Here is a 13,648-nt window from a genome sequence, read left to right as displayed (position 1 = left end):
GGGAGATGCAGTTTGTACCTTAGTCATGCTGGCATATTCCTGCGTCCATTTCTTAAAGGTTTAGGGCGACTTGCACACTTCTTGATAGGAAAAACCTCAAGTAGGCGGGGTTGCTCAGAAACGATTTCAACAGCCTCCACTATGGGAGTTTTGCGCACAGAGCTGTCGGAGAGAAAAACAAAATGTACAACGGGTAATTTCGATCCCAGTATCCTGCTCAATCTTCAAAATTTTACCACCACAGGATTGCCATGTTCAAGGGCTTTCCTCTCGTAGCAAACTTAAAGTTCTGACGATTTTTTAGGTGGGGCCAGATGCGACGGCGCGAGCAGGCACCCACTAGAAATTGACGTACACTGTGCGTGTATACAGCGTATACAAAGACACGGCGCAGTCAGGGTTCCAACCGACAATAAGGGGGTCATTGAAAAAAATAGGCCGGACAATTAAAAACTTTCAGCTACGCTCTGGAATAACTCTGCAACCAAAAACGCTAGAGAGATGCAATTTGTACCTTAGTCATGCTGGCATATTCCTGCGTCCATTTCTTAAAGGTTTAGGGCGACTTGCACACTTCTTGATAGGAAAAACCTCAAGTAGGCGGGGTTGCTCAGAAACGATTTCAACAGCCTCCACTATGGGTGTTTTGCGCACAGAGCTGTCGGAGAGAAAAACAAAATGTACAACGGGTAGTTTCGATCCCAGTATCCTGCTCAATCTTCAAAATTTTACCACCACAGGATTGCCATGTTCAAGGGCTTTCCTCTCGTACCAAACTTAAAGCTCTGACGATTTTTAAGGTGGGGCCAGATGCGACGGCGCGAGCAGGCACCCACTAGAAATTGACGTACACTGTGCGTGTATGCAGCGTTTACAAAGACACGGAGCAGTCAGGGTTCCAACCGACAATAAGGGGGTCATTGAAAAAAATAGGCCGGACAATTAAAAACTTTCAGATACGCTATGGAATAACTCTGCAACCAAAAATGCTAGGGAGATGCAGTTTGTACCTTAGTCATGCTGGCATATTCCTGCGTCCATTTCTTAAAGGTTTAGGGCGACTTGCACACTTCTTGATAGGAAAAACCTCAAGTAGGCGGGGTTGCTCAGAAACGATTTCAACAGCCTCCACTATGGGAGTTTTGCGCACAGAGCTGTCGGAGGAAAAACAAAATGTACAACGGGTAATTTCGATCCCAGTATCCTGCTCAATCTTCAAAATTTTACCACCACAGGATTGCCATGTTCAAGGGCTTTCCTCTCGTACCAAACTTAAAGTTCTGACGATTTTTTAGGTGGGGCCAGATGCGACGGCGCGAGCAGGCACCCACTAGAAATTGACGTACACTGTGCGTGTATACAGCGTATACAAAGACACGGCGCAGTCAGGGTTCCAACCGACAATAAGGGGGTCATTGAAAAAAATAGGCCGGACAATTAAAAACTTTCAGCTACGCTCTGGAATAACTCTGCAACCAAAAATGCTAGGGAGATGCAGTTTGTACCTTAGTCATGCTGGCATATTCCTGCGTCCATTTCGTAAAAGTTTAGGGCGACTTGCACACTTCTTGATAGGAAAAACCTCAAGTAGGCGGGGTTGCTCAGAAACGATTTCAACAGCCTCCACTATGGGAGTTTTGCGCACAGAGCTGTCGGAGAGAAAAACAAAATGTACAACGGGTAATTTCGATCCCAGTATCCTGCTCAATCTTCAACATTTTACCACCACAGGATTGCCATGTTCAAGGGCTTTCCTCTCGTACCAAACTTAAAGTTCTGACGATTGTTTAGGTGGGGCCAGATGCGACGGCGCGAGCAGGCACCCACTAGAAATTGACGTACACTGTGCGTGTATACAGCGTATACAAAGACACGGCGCAGTCAGGGTTTCAACCGACAATAAGGGGGTCATTGAAAAAAATAGGCCGGACAATTAAAAACTTTCAGCTACGCTCTGGAATAACTCTGCAACCAAAAATGCTAGAGAGATGCAGTTTGTACCTTAGTCATGCTGGCATATTCCTGCGTCCATTTCTTAAAGGTTTAGGGCGACTTGCACACTTCTTGATAGGAAAAACCTCAAGTAGGCGGGGTTGCTCAGAAACGATTTCAACAGCCTCCACTATGGGAGTTTTGCGCACAGAGCTGTCGGAAAGAAAAACAAAATGTACAACGGGTAGTTTCGATCCCAGTATCCTGCTCAATCTTCAAAATTTTACCACCAGAGGATTGCCATGTTCAAGGGCTTTCCTCTCGTACCAAACTTAAAGCTCTGACGATTTTTAAGGTGGGGCCAGATGCGACGGCGCGAGCAGGCACCCACTAGAAATTGACGTACACTGTGCGTGTATACAGCGTATACAAAGACACGGAGCAGTCAGGGTTCCAACCGACAATAAGGGGGTCATTGAAAAAAATAGGCCGGACAATTAAAAACTTTCAGCTACGCTCTGGAATAACTCTGCAACCAAAAATGCTAGGGAGATGCAGTTTGTACCTTAGTCATGCTGGCATATTCCTGCGTCCATTTCTTAAAGGTTTAGGGCGACTTGCACACTTCTTGATAGGAAAAACCTCAAGTAGGCGGGGTTGCTCAGAAACGATTTCAACAGCCTCCACTATGGGAGTTTTGCGCACAGAGCTGTCGGAGAGAAAAACAAAATGTACAACGGGTAATTTCGATCCCAGTATCCTGCTCAATCTTCAAAATTTTACCACCACAGGATTGCCATGTTCAAGGGCTTTCCTCTCGTAGCAAACTTAAAGTTCTGACGATTTTTTAGGTGGGGCCAGATGCGACGGCGCGAGCAGGCACCCACTAGAAATTGACGTACACTGTGCGTGTATACAGCGTATACAAAGACACGGCGCAGTCAGGGTTCCAACCGACAATAAGGGGGTCATTGAAAAAAATAGGCCGGACAATTAAAAACTTTCAGCTACGCTCTGGAATAACTCTGCAACCAAAAATGCTAGAGAGATGCAATTTGTACCTTAGTCATGCTGGCATATTCCTGCGTCCATTTCTTAAAGGTTTAGGGCGACTTGCACACTTCTTGATAGGAAAAACCTCAAGTAGGCGGGGTTGCTCAGAAACGATTTCAACAGCCTCCACTATGGGTGTTTTGCGCACAGAGCTGTCGGAGAGAAAAACAAAATGTACAACGGGTAGTTTCGATCCCAGTATCCTGCTCAATCTTCAAAATTTTACCACCACAGGATTGCCATGTTCAAGGGCTTTCCTCTCGTACCAAACTTAAAGCTCTGACGATTTTTAAGGTGGGGCCAGATGCGACGGCGCGAGCAGGCACCCACTAGAAATTGACGTACACTGTGCGTGTATGCAGCGTTTACAAAGACACGGAGCAGTCAGGGTTCCAACCGACAATAAGGGGGTCATTGAAAAAAATAGGCCGGACAATTAAAAACTTTCAGATACGCTATGGAATAACTCTGCAACCAAAAATGCTAGGGAGATGCAGTTTGTACCTTAGTCATGCTGGCATATTCCTGCGTCCATTTCTTAAAGGTTTAGGGCGACTTGCACACTTCTTGATAGGAAAAACCTCAAGTAGGCGGGGTTGCTCAGAAACGATTTCAACAGCCTCCACTATGGGAGTTTTGCGCACAGAGCTGTCGGAGGAAAAACAAAATGTACAACGGGTAATTTCGATCCCAGTATCCTGCTCAATCTTCAAAATTTTACCACCACAGGATTGCCATGTTCAAGGGCTTTCCTCTCGTACCAAACTTAAAGTTCTGACGATTTTTTAGGTGGGGCCAGATGCGACGGCGCGAGCAGGCACCCACTAGAAATTGACGTACACTGTGCGTGTATACAGCGTATACAAAGACACGGCGCAGTCAGGGTTCCAACCGACAATAAGGGGGTCATTGAAAAAAATAGGCCGGACAATTAAAAACTTTCAGCTACGCTCTGGAATAACTCTGCAACCAAAAATGCTAGGGAGATGCAGTTTGTACCTTAGTCATGCTGGCATATTCCTGCGTCCATTTCGTAAAAGTTTAGGGCGACTTGCACACTTCTTGATAGGAAAAACCTCAAGTAGGCGGGGTTGCTCAGAAACGATTTCAACAGCCTCCACTATGGGAGTTTTGCGCACAGAGCTGTCGGAGAGAAAAACAAAATGTACAACGGGTAATTTCGATCCCAGTATCCTGCTCAATCTTCAACATTTTACCACCACAGGATTGCCATGTTCAAGGGCTTTCCTCTCGTACCAAACTTAAAGTTCTGACGATTGTTTAGGTGGGGCCAGATGCGACGGCGCGAGCAGGCACCCACTAGAAATTGACGTACACTGTGCGTGTATACAGCGTATACAAAGACACGGCGCAGTCAGGGTTTCAACCGACAATAAGGGGGTCATTGAAAAAAATAGGCCGGACAATTAAAAACTTTCAGCTACGCTCTGGAATAACTCTGCAACCAAAAATGCTAGAGAGATGCAGTTTGTACCTTAGTCATGCTGGCATATTCCTGCGTCCATTTCTTAAAGGTTTAGGGCGACTTGCACACTTCTTGATAGGAAAAACCTCAAGTAGGCGGGGTTGCTCAGAAACGATTTCAACAGCCTCCACTATGGGAGTTTTGCGCACAGAGCTGTCGGAAAGAAAAACAAAATGTACAACGGGTAGTTTCGATCCCAGTATCCTGCTCAATCTTCAAAATTTTACCACCACAGGATTGCCATGTTCAAGGGCTTTCCTCTCGTACCAAACTTAAAGCTCTGACGATTTTTAAGGTGGGGCCAGATGCGACGGCGCGAGCAGGCACCCACTAGAAATTGACGTACACTGTGCGTGTATACAGCGTATACAAAGACACGGAGCAGTCAGGGTTCCAACCGACAATAAGGGGGTCATTGAAAAAAATAGTCCGGACAATTAAAAACTTTCAGCTACGCTCTGGAATAACTCTGCAACCAAAAATGCTAGGGAGATGCAGTTTGTACCTTAGTCATGCTGGCATATTCCTGCGTCCATTTCGTAAAAGTTTAGGGCGACTTGCACACTTCTTGATAGGAAAAACCTCAAGTAGGCGGGGTTGCTCAGAAACGATTTCAACAGCCTCCACTATGGGAGTTTTGCGCACAGAGCTGTCGGAGAGAAAAACAAAATGCACAACGGGTAATTTCGATCCCAGTATCCTGCTCAATCTTCAAAATTTTACCACCACAAGATTGCCATGTTCAAGGGCTTTCCTCTCGTACCAAACTTAAAGCTCTGACGATTTTTAAGGTGGGGCCAGATGCGACGGCGCGAGCAGGCACCCACTAGAAATTGACGTACACTGTGCGTGTATACAGCGTATACAAAGACACGGAGCAGTCAGGGTTCCAACCGACAATAAGGGGGTCATTGAAAAAAATAGGCCGGACAATTAAAAACTTTCAGCTACGCTCTGGAATAACTCTGCAACCAAAAATGCTAGGGAGATGCAGTTTGTACCTTAGTCATGCTGGCATATTCCTGCGTCCATTTCTTAAAGGTTTAGGGCGACTTGCACACTTCTTGATAGGAAAAACCTCAAGTAGGCGGGGTTGCTCAGAAACGATTTCAACAGCCTCCACTATGGGAGTTTTGCGCACAGAGCTGTCGGAGAGAAAAACAAAATGCACAACGGGTAATTTCGATCCCAGTATCCTGCTCAATCTTCAAAATTTTACCACCACAGGATTGCCATGTTCAAGGGCTTTCCTCTCGTTCCAAACTTAAAGCTCTGACGATTTTTAAGGTGGGGCCAGATGCGACGCGCGAGCAGGCACCCACTAGAAATTGACGTACACTGTGCGTGTATACAGCGTATACAAAGACACGGCGCAGTCAGGGTTCCAACCGACAATAAGGGGGTCATTGAAAAAAATAGGCCGGACAATTAAAAACTTTCAGCTACGCTCTGGAATAACTCTGCAACCAAAAATGCTAGGGAGATGCAGTTTGTATCTTAGTCATGCTGGCATATTCCTGCGTCCATTTCTTAAAGGTTTAGGGCGACTTGCACACTTCTTGATAGGAAAAACCTGAAGTAGGCGGGGTTGCTCAGAAACGATTTCAACAGCCTCCACTATGGGAGTTTTGCGCACAGAGCTGTCGGACAAAAAAACAAAATGTACAACGGGTAATTTCGATCCCAGTATCCTGCTCAATCTTCAAAATTTTACCACCACAGGATTGCCATGTTCAAGGGCTTTCCTCTCGTACCAAACTTAAAGCTCTGACAATTTTTAAGGTGGGGCCAGATGCGACGGCGCGAGCAGGCACCCACTAGAAATTGACGTACACTGTGCGTGTATACAGCGTATACAAAGACACGGCGCAGTCAGGGTTCCAACCGACAATAAGGGGGTCCTTGAAAAAAATAGGCCGGACAATTAAAAACTTTCAGCTACGCTCTGGAATAACTCTGCAACCAAAAATGCTAGGGAGATGCAGTTTGTACCTTAGTCATGCTGGCATATTCCTGCGTCCATTTCTTAAAGGTTTAGGGCGACTTGCACACTTCTTGATAGGAAAAACCTCAAGTAGGCGGGGTTGCTCAGAAACGATTTCAACAGCCTCCACTATGGGAGTTTTGCGCACAGAGCTGTCGGAGAGAAAAACAAAATGTACAACGGGTAATTTCGATCCCAGTATCCTGCTCAATCTTCAAAATTTTACCACCACAGGATTGCCATGTTCAAGGGCTTTCCTCTCGTACCAAACTTAAAGTTCTGACGATTTTTTAGGTGGGGCCAGATGCGACGGCGCGAGCAGGCACCCACTAGAAATTGACGTACACTGTGCGTGTATACAGCGTATACAAAGACACGGAGCAGTCAGGGTTCCAACCGACAATAAGGGGGTCATTGAAAAAAATAGGCCGGACAATTAAAAACTTTCAGCTACGCTCTGGAATAACTCTGCAACCAAAAATGCTAGGGAGATGCAGTTTGTACCTTAGTCATGCTGGCATATTCCTGCGTCCATTTCTTAAAGGTTTAGGGCGACTTGCACACTTTTTGATAGGAAAAACCTCAAGTAGGCGGCGTTGCTCAGAAACGATTTCAACAGCCTCCACTATGGGAGTTTTGCGCACAGAGCTGTCGGAAAGAAAAACAAAATGTACAACGGGTAGTTTCGATCCCAGTATCCTGCTCAATCTTCAAAATTTTACCACCATAGGTTTGCCATGTTCAAGGGCTTTCCTCTCGTACCAAACTTAAAGCTCTGACGATTTTTAAGGTGGGGCCAGATGCGACGGCGCGAGCAGGCACCCACTAGAAATTGACGTACACTGTGCGTGTATACAGCGTATACAAAGACACGGAGCAGTCAGGGTTCCAACCGACAATAAGGGGGTCATTGAAAAAAATAGTCCGGACAATTAAAAACTTTCAGCTACGCTCTGGAATAACTCTGCAACCAAAAATGCTAGGGAGATGCAGTTTGTACCTTAGTCATGCTGGCATATTCCTGCGTCCATTTCGTAAAGGTTTAGGGCGACTTGCACACTTCTTGATAGGAAAAACCTCAAGTAGGCGGGGTTGCTCAGAAACGATTTCAACAGCCTCCACTATGGGAGTTTTGCGCACAGAGCTGTCGGACAAAAAAACAAAATGTACAACGGGTAATTTCGATCCCAGTATCCTGCTCAATCTTCATAATTTTACCACCACAGGATTGCCATGTTCAAGGGCTTTCCTCTCGTACCAAACTTAAAGCTCTGACGATTTTTAAGTTGGGGTCAGATGCGACGGCGCGAGCAGGCACCCACTAGAAATTGACGTACACTGTGCGTGTATACAGCGTATACAAAGATACGGCGCAGTCAGGGTTCCAACCGACAATAAGGGGGTCCTTGAAAAAAATAGGCCGGACGATTAAAAACTTTCAGCTACGCTCTGGAATAACTCTGCAACCAAAAATGCTAGGGAGATGCAGTTTGTACCTTAGTCATGCTGGCATATTCCTGCGTCCATTTCTTAAAGGTTTAGGGCGACTTGCACACTTCTTGATAGGAAAAACCTCAAGTAGGCGGGGTTGCTCAGAAACGATTTCAACAGCCTCCACTATGGGAGTTTTGCGCACAGAGCTGTCGGAGAGAAAAACAAAATGTACAACGGGTAATTTCGATCCCAGTATCCTGCTCAATCTTCAAAATTTTACCACCACAGGATTGCCATGTTCAAGGGCTTTCCTCTCGTATCAAACTTAAAGTTCTGACGATTTTTTAGGTGGGGCCAGATGCGACGGCGCGAGCAGGCACCCACTAGAAATTGACGTACACTGTGCGTGTATACAGCGTATACAAAGACACGGAGCAGTCAGGGTTCCAACCGACAATAAGGGGGTCATTGAAAAAAATAGGCCGGACAATTAAAAACTTTCAGCTACGCTCTGGAATAACTCTGCAACCAAAAATGCTAGGGAGATGCAGTTTGTACCTTAGTCATGCTGGCATATTCCTGCGTCCATTTCTTAAAGGTTTAGGGCGACTTGCACACTTCTTGATAGGAAAAACCTCAAGTAAGCGGCGTTGCTCAGAAACGATTTCAACAGCCTCCACTATGGGAGTTTTGCGCACAGAGCTGTCGGAAAGAAAAACAAAATGTACAACGGGTAGTTTCGATCCCAGTATCCTGCTCAATCTTCAAAATTTTACCACCACAGGATTGCCATGTTCAAGGGCTTTCCTCTCGTACCAAACTTAAAGCTCTGACGATTTTTAAGGTGGGGCCAGATGCGACGGCGCGAGCAGGCACCCACTAGAAATTGACGTACACTGTGCGTGTATACAGCGTATACAAAGACACGGAGCAGTCAGGGTTCCAACCGACAATAAGGGGGTCATTGAAAAAAATAGTCCGGACAATTAAAAACTTTCAGCTACGCTCTGGAATAACTCTGCAACCAAAAATGCTAGGGAGATGCAGTTTGTACCTTAGTCATGCTGGCATATTCCTGCGTCCATTTCGTAAAGGTTTAGGGCGACTTGCACACTTCTTGATAGGAAAAACCTCAAGTAGGCGGGGTTGCTCAGAAACGATTTCAACAGCCTCCACTATGGGAGTTTTGCACACAGAGCTGTCGGAGAGAAAAACAAAATGCACAACGGGTAATTTTGATCCCAGTATCCTGCTCAATCTTCAAAATTTTACCACCACAGGATTGCCATGTTCAAGGGCTTTCCTCTCGTACCAAACTTAAAGCTCTGACGATTTTTAAGGTGGGGCCAGATGCGACGGCGCGAGCAGGCACCCACTAGAAATTGACGTACACTGTGCGTGTATACAGCGTATACAAAGACACGGAGCAGTCAGGGTTCCAACCGACAATAAGGGGGTCATTGAAAAAAATAGTCCGGACAATTAAAAACTTTCAGCTACGCTCTGGAATAACTCTGCAACCAAAAATGCTAGGGAGATGCAGTTTGTACCTTAGTCATGCTGGCATATTCCTGCGTCCATTTCGTAAAGGTTTAGGGCGACTTGCACACTTCTTGATAGGAAAAACCTCAAGTAGGCGGGGTTGCTCAGAAACGATTTCAACAGCCTCCACTATGGGAGTTTTGCACACAGAGCTGTCGGAGAGAAAAACAAAATGCACAACGGGTAATTTTGATCCCAGTATCCTGCTCAATCTTCAAAATTTTACCACCACAGGATTGCCATGTTCAAGGGCTTTCCTCTCGTACCAAACTTAAAGCTCTGACGATTTTTAAGGTGGGGCCAGATGCGACGGCGCGAGCAGGCACCCACTAGAAATTGACTTACACTGTGCGTGTATACAGCGTATACAAAGACACGGAGCAGTCAGGGTTCCAACCGACAATAAGGGGGTCATTGAAAAAAATAGGCCGGACAATTAAAAACTTTCAGCTACGCTCTGGAATAACTCTGCAACCAAAAATGCTAGGGAGATGCAGTTTGTACCTTAGTCATGCTGGCATATTCCTGCGTCCATTTCTTAAAGGTTTAGGGCGACTTGCACACTTCTTGATAGGAAAAACCTCAAGTAGGCGGGGTTGCTCAGAAACGATTTCAACAGCCTCCACTATGGGAGTTTTGCGCACAGAGCTGTCGGAGAGAAAAACAAAATGCACAACGGGTAATTTCGATCCCAGTATCCGGCTCAATCTTCATAATTTTACCACCACAGGATTGCCATGTTCAAGGGCTTTCCTCTCGTACCAAACTTAAAGCTCTGACGATTTTTAAGGTGGGGCCAGATGCGACGCGCGAGCAGGCACCCACTAGAAATTGACGTACACTGTGCGTGTATACAGCGTATACAAAGACACGGCGCAGTCAGGGTTCCAACCGACAATAAGGGGGTCCTTGAAAAAAATAGGCCGGACAATTAAAAACTTTCAGCTACGCTCTGGAATAACTCTGCAACCAAAAATGCTAGGGAGATGCAGTTTGTACCTTAGTCATGCTGGCATATTCCTGCGTCCATTTCTGAAAGGTTTAGGGCGACTTGCACACTTCTTGATAGGAAAAACCTCAAGTAGGCGGGGTTGCTCAGAAACGATTTCAACAGCCTCCACTATGGGAGTTTTGCGCACAGAGCTGTCGGAGAGAAAAACAAAATGTACAACGGGTAATTTCGATCCCAGTATCCTGCTCAATCTTCAAAATTTTACCACCACAGGATTGCCATGTTCAAGGGCTTTCCTCTCGTACCAAACTTAAAGTTCTGACGATTTTTTAGGTGGGGCCAGATGCGACGGCGCGAGCAGGCACCCACTAGAAATTGACGTACACTGTGCGTGTATACAGCGTATACAAAGACACGGAGCAGTCAGGGTTCCAACCGACAATAAGGGGGTCATTGAAAAAAATAGGCCGGACAATTAAAAACTTTCAGCTACGCTCTGGAATAACTCTGCAACCAAAAATGCTAGGGAGATGCAGTTTGTACCTTAGTCATGCTGGCATATTCCTGCGTCCATTTCTTAAAGGTTTAGGGCGACTTGCACACATCTTGATAGGAAAAACCTCAAGTAGGCGGCGTTGCTCAGAAACGATTTCAACAGGCTCCACTATGGGAGTTTTGCGCACAGAGCTGTCGGAGAGAAAAACAAAATGCACAACGGGTAATTTCGATCCCAGTATCCTGCTCAATCTTCAAAATTTTACCACCACAGGATTGCCATGTTCAAGGGCTTTCCTATCGTACCAAACTTAAAGCTCTGACGATTTTTAAGGTGGGGCCAGATGCGACGGCGCGAGCAGGCACCCACTAGAAATTGACGTACACTGTGCGTGTATACAGCGTATACAAAGACACGGCGCAGTCAGGGTTCCAACCGACAATAAGGGGGTCATTGAAAAAAATGGCCGGACAATTAAAAACTTTCAGCTACGCTCTGGAATAACTCTGCAACCAAAAATGCTAGGGAGATGCAGTTTGTATCTTAGTCATGCTGGCATATTCCTGCGTCCATTTCTTAAAGGTTTAGGGCGACTTGCACACTTCTTGATAGGAAAAACCTGAAGTAGGCGGGGTTGCTCAGAAACGATTTCAACAGCCTCCACTATGGGAGTTTTGCGCACAGAGCTGTCGGACAAAAAAACAAAATGTACAACGGGTAATTTCGATCCCAGTATCCTGCTCAATCTTCAAAATTTTACCACCACAGGATTGCCATGTTCAAGGGCTTTCCTCTCGTACCAAACTTAAAGCTCTGACGATTTTTAAGGTGGGGCCAGATGCGACGGCGCGAGCAGGCACCCACTAGAAATTGACGTACACTGTGCGTGTATACAGCGTATACAAAGACACGGCGCAGTCAGGGTTCCAACCGACAATAAGGGGGTCCTTGAAAAAAATAGGCCGGACAATTAAAAACTTTCAGCTACGCTCTGGAATAACTCTGCAACCAAAAATGCTAGGGAGATGCAGTTTGTACCTTAGTCATGCTGGCATATTCCTGCGTCCATTTCTTAAAGGTTTAGGGCGACTTGCACAATTCTTGATAGGAAAAACCTCAAGTAGGCGGGGTTGCTCAGAAACGATTTCAACAGCCTCCACTATGGGAGTTTTGCGCACAGAGCTGTCGGAGAGAAAAACAAAATGTACAACGGGTAGTTTCGATCCCAGTATCCTGCTCAATCTTCAAAATTTTACCACCACAGGATTGCCATGTTCAAGGGCTTTCCTCTCGTACCAAACTTAAAGTTCTTACGATTTTTTAGGTGGGGCCAGATGCGACGGCGCGAGCAGGCACCCACTAGAAATTGACGTACACTGTGCGTGTATACAGCGTATACAAAGACACGGAGCAGTCAGGGTTCCAACCGACAATAAGGGGGTCATTGAAAAAAATAGGCCGGACAATTAAAAACTTTCAGCTACGCTCTGGAATAACTCTGCAACCAAAAATGCTAGGGAGATGCAGTTTGTACCTTAGTCATGCTGGCTTATTCCTGCGTCCATTTCTTAAAGGTTTAGGGCGACTTGCACACATCTTGATAGGAAAAACCTCAAGTAGGCGGCGTTGCTCAGAAACGATTTCAACAGCCTCCACTATGGGAGTTTTGCGCACAGAGCTGTCGGAGAGAAAAACAAAATGCACAACGGGTAATTTCGATCCCAGTATCCTGCTCAATCTTCAAAATTTTACCACCACAGGATTGCCATGTTCAAGGGCTTTCCTATCGTACCAAACTTAAAGCTCTGACGATTTTTAAGGTGGGGCCAGATGCGACGGCGCGAGCAGGCACCCACTAGAAATTGACGTACACTGTGCGTGTATACAGCGTATACAAAGACACGGCGCAGTCAGGGTTCCAACCGACAATAAGGGGGTCATTGAAAAAAATAGGCCGGACAATTAAAAACTTTCAGCTACGCTCTGGAATAACTCTGCAACCAAAAATGCTAGGGAGATGCAGTTTGTATCTTAGTCATGCTGGCATATTCCTGCGTCCATTTCTTAAAGGTTTAGGGCGACTTGCACACTTCTTGATAGGAAAAACCTCAAGTAGGCGGGGTTGCTCAGAAACGATTTCAACAGCCTCCACTATGGGAGTTTTGCGCACAGAGCTGTCGGAGAGAAAAACAAAATGTACAACGGGTAATTTCGATCCCAGTATCCTGCTCAATCTTCAAAATTTTACCACCACAGGATTGCCATGTTCAAGGGCTTTCCTCTCGTTCCAAACTTAAAGCTCTGACGATTTTTAAGGTGGGGCCAGATGCGACGCGCGAGCAGGCACCCACTAGAAATTGACGTACACTGTGCGTGTATACAGCGTATACAAAGACACGGCGCAGTCAGGGTTCCAACCGACAATAAGGGGGTCATTGAAAAAAATGGCCGGACAATTAAAAACTTTCAGCTACGCTCTGGAATAACTCTGCAACCAAAAATGCTAGGGAGATGCAGTTTGTATCTTAGTCATGCTGGCATATTCCTGCGTCCATTTCTTAAAGGTTTAGGGCTACTTGCACACTTCTTGATAGGAAAAACCTGAAGTAGGCGGGGTTGCTCAGAAACGATTTCAACAGCCTCCACTATGGGAGTTTTGCGCACAGAGCTGTCGGACAAAAAAACAAAATGTACAACGGGTAATTTCGATCCCAGTATCCTGCTCAATCTTCAAAATTTTACCACCACAGGATTGCCATGTTCAAGGGC

The sequence above is a fragment of the Asterias amurensis genome, chromosome 7 (genome assembly GCF_032118995.1).
Source record: "Asterias amurensis chromosome 7, ASM3211899v1".
Lineage (NCBI taxonomy): Eukaryota > Metazoa > Echinodermata > Asteroidea > Forcipulatida > Asteriidae > Asterias > Asterias amurensis.
The sequence above is the reverse complement of the archived record's forward strand: the minus strand, read 5'-3'. Positions refer to the sequence as shown.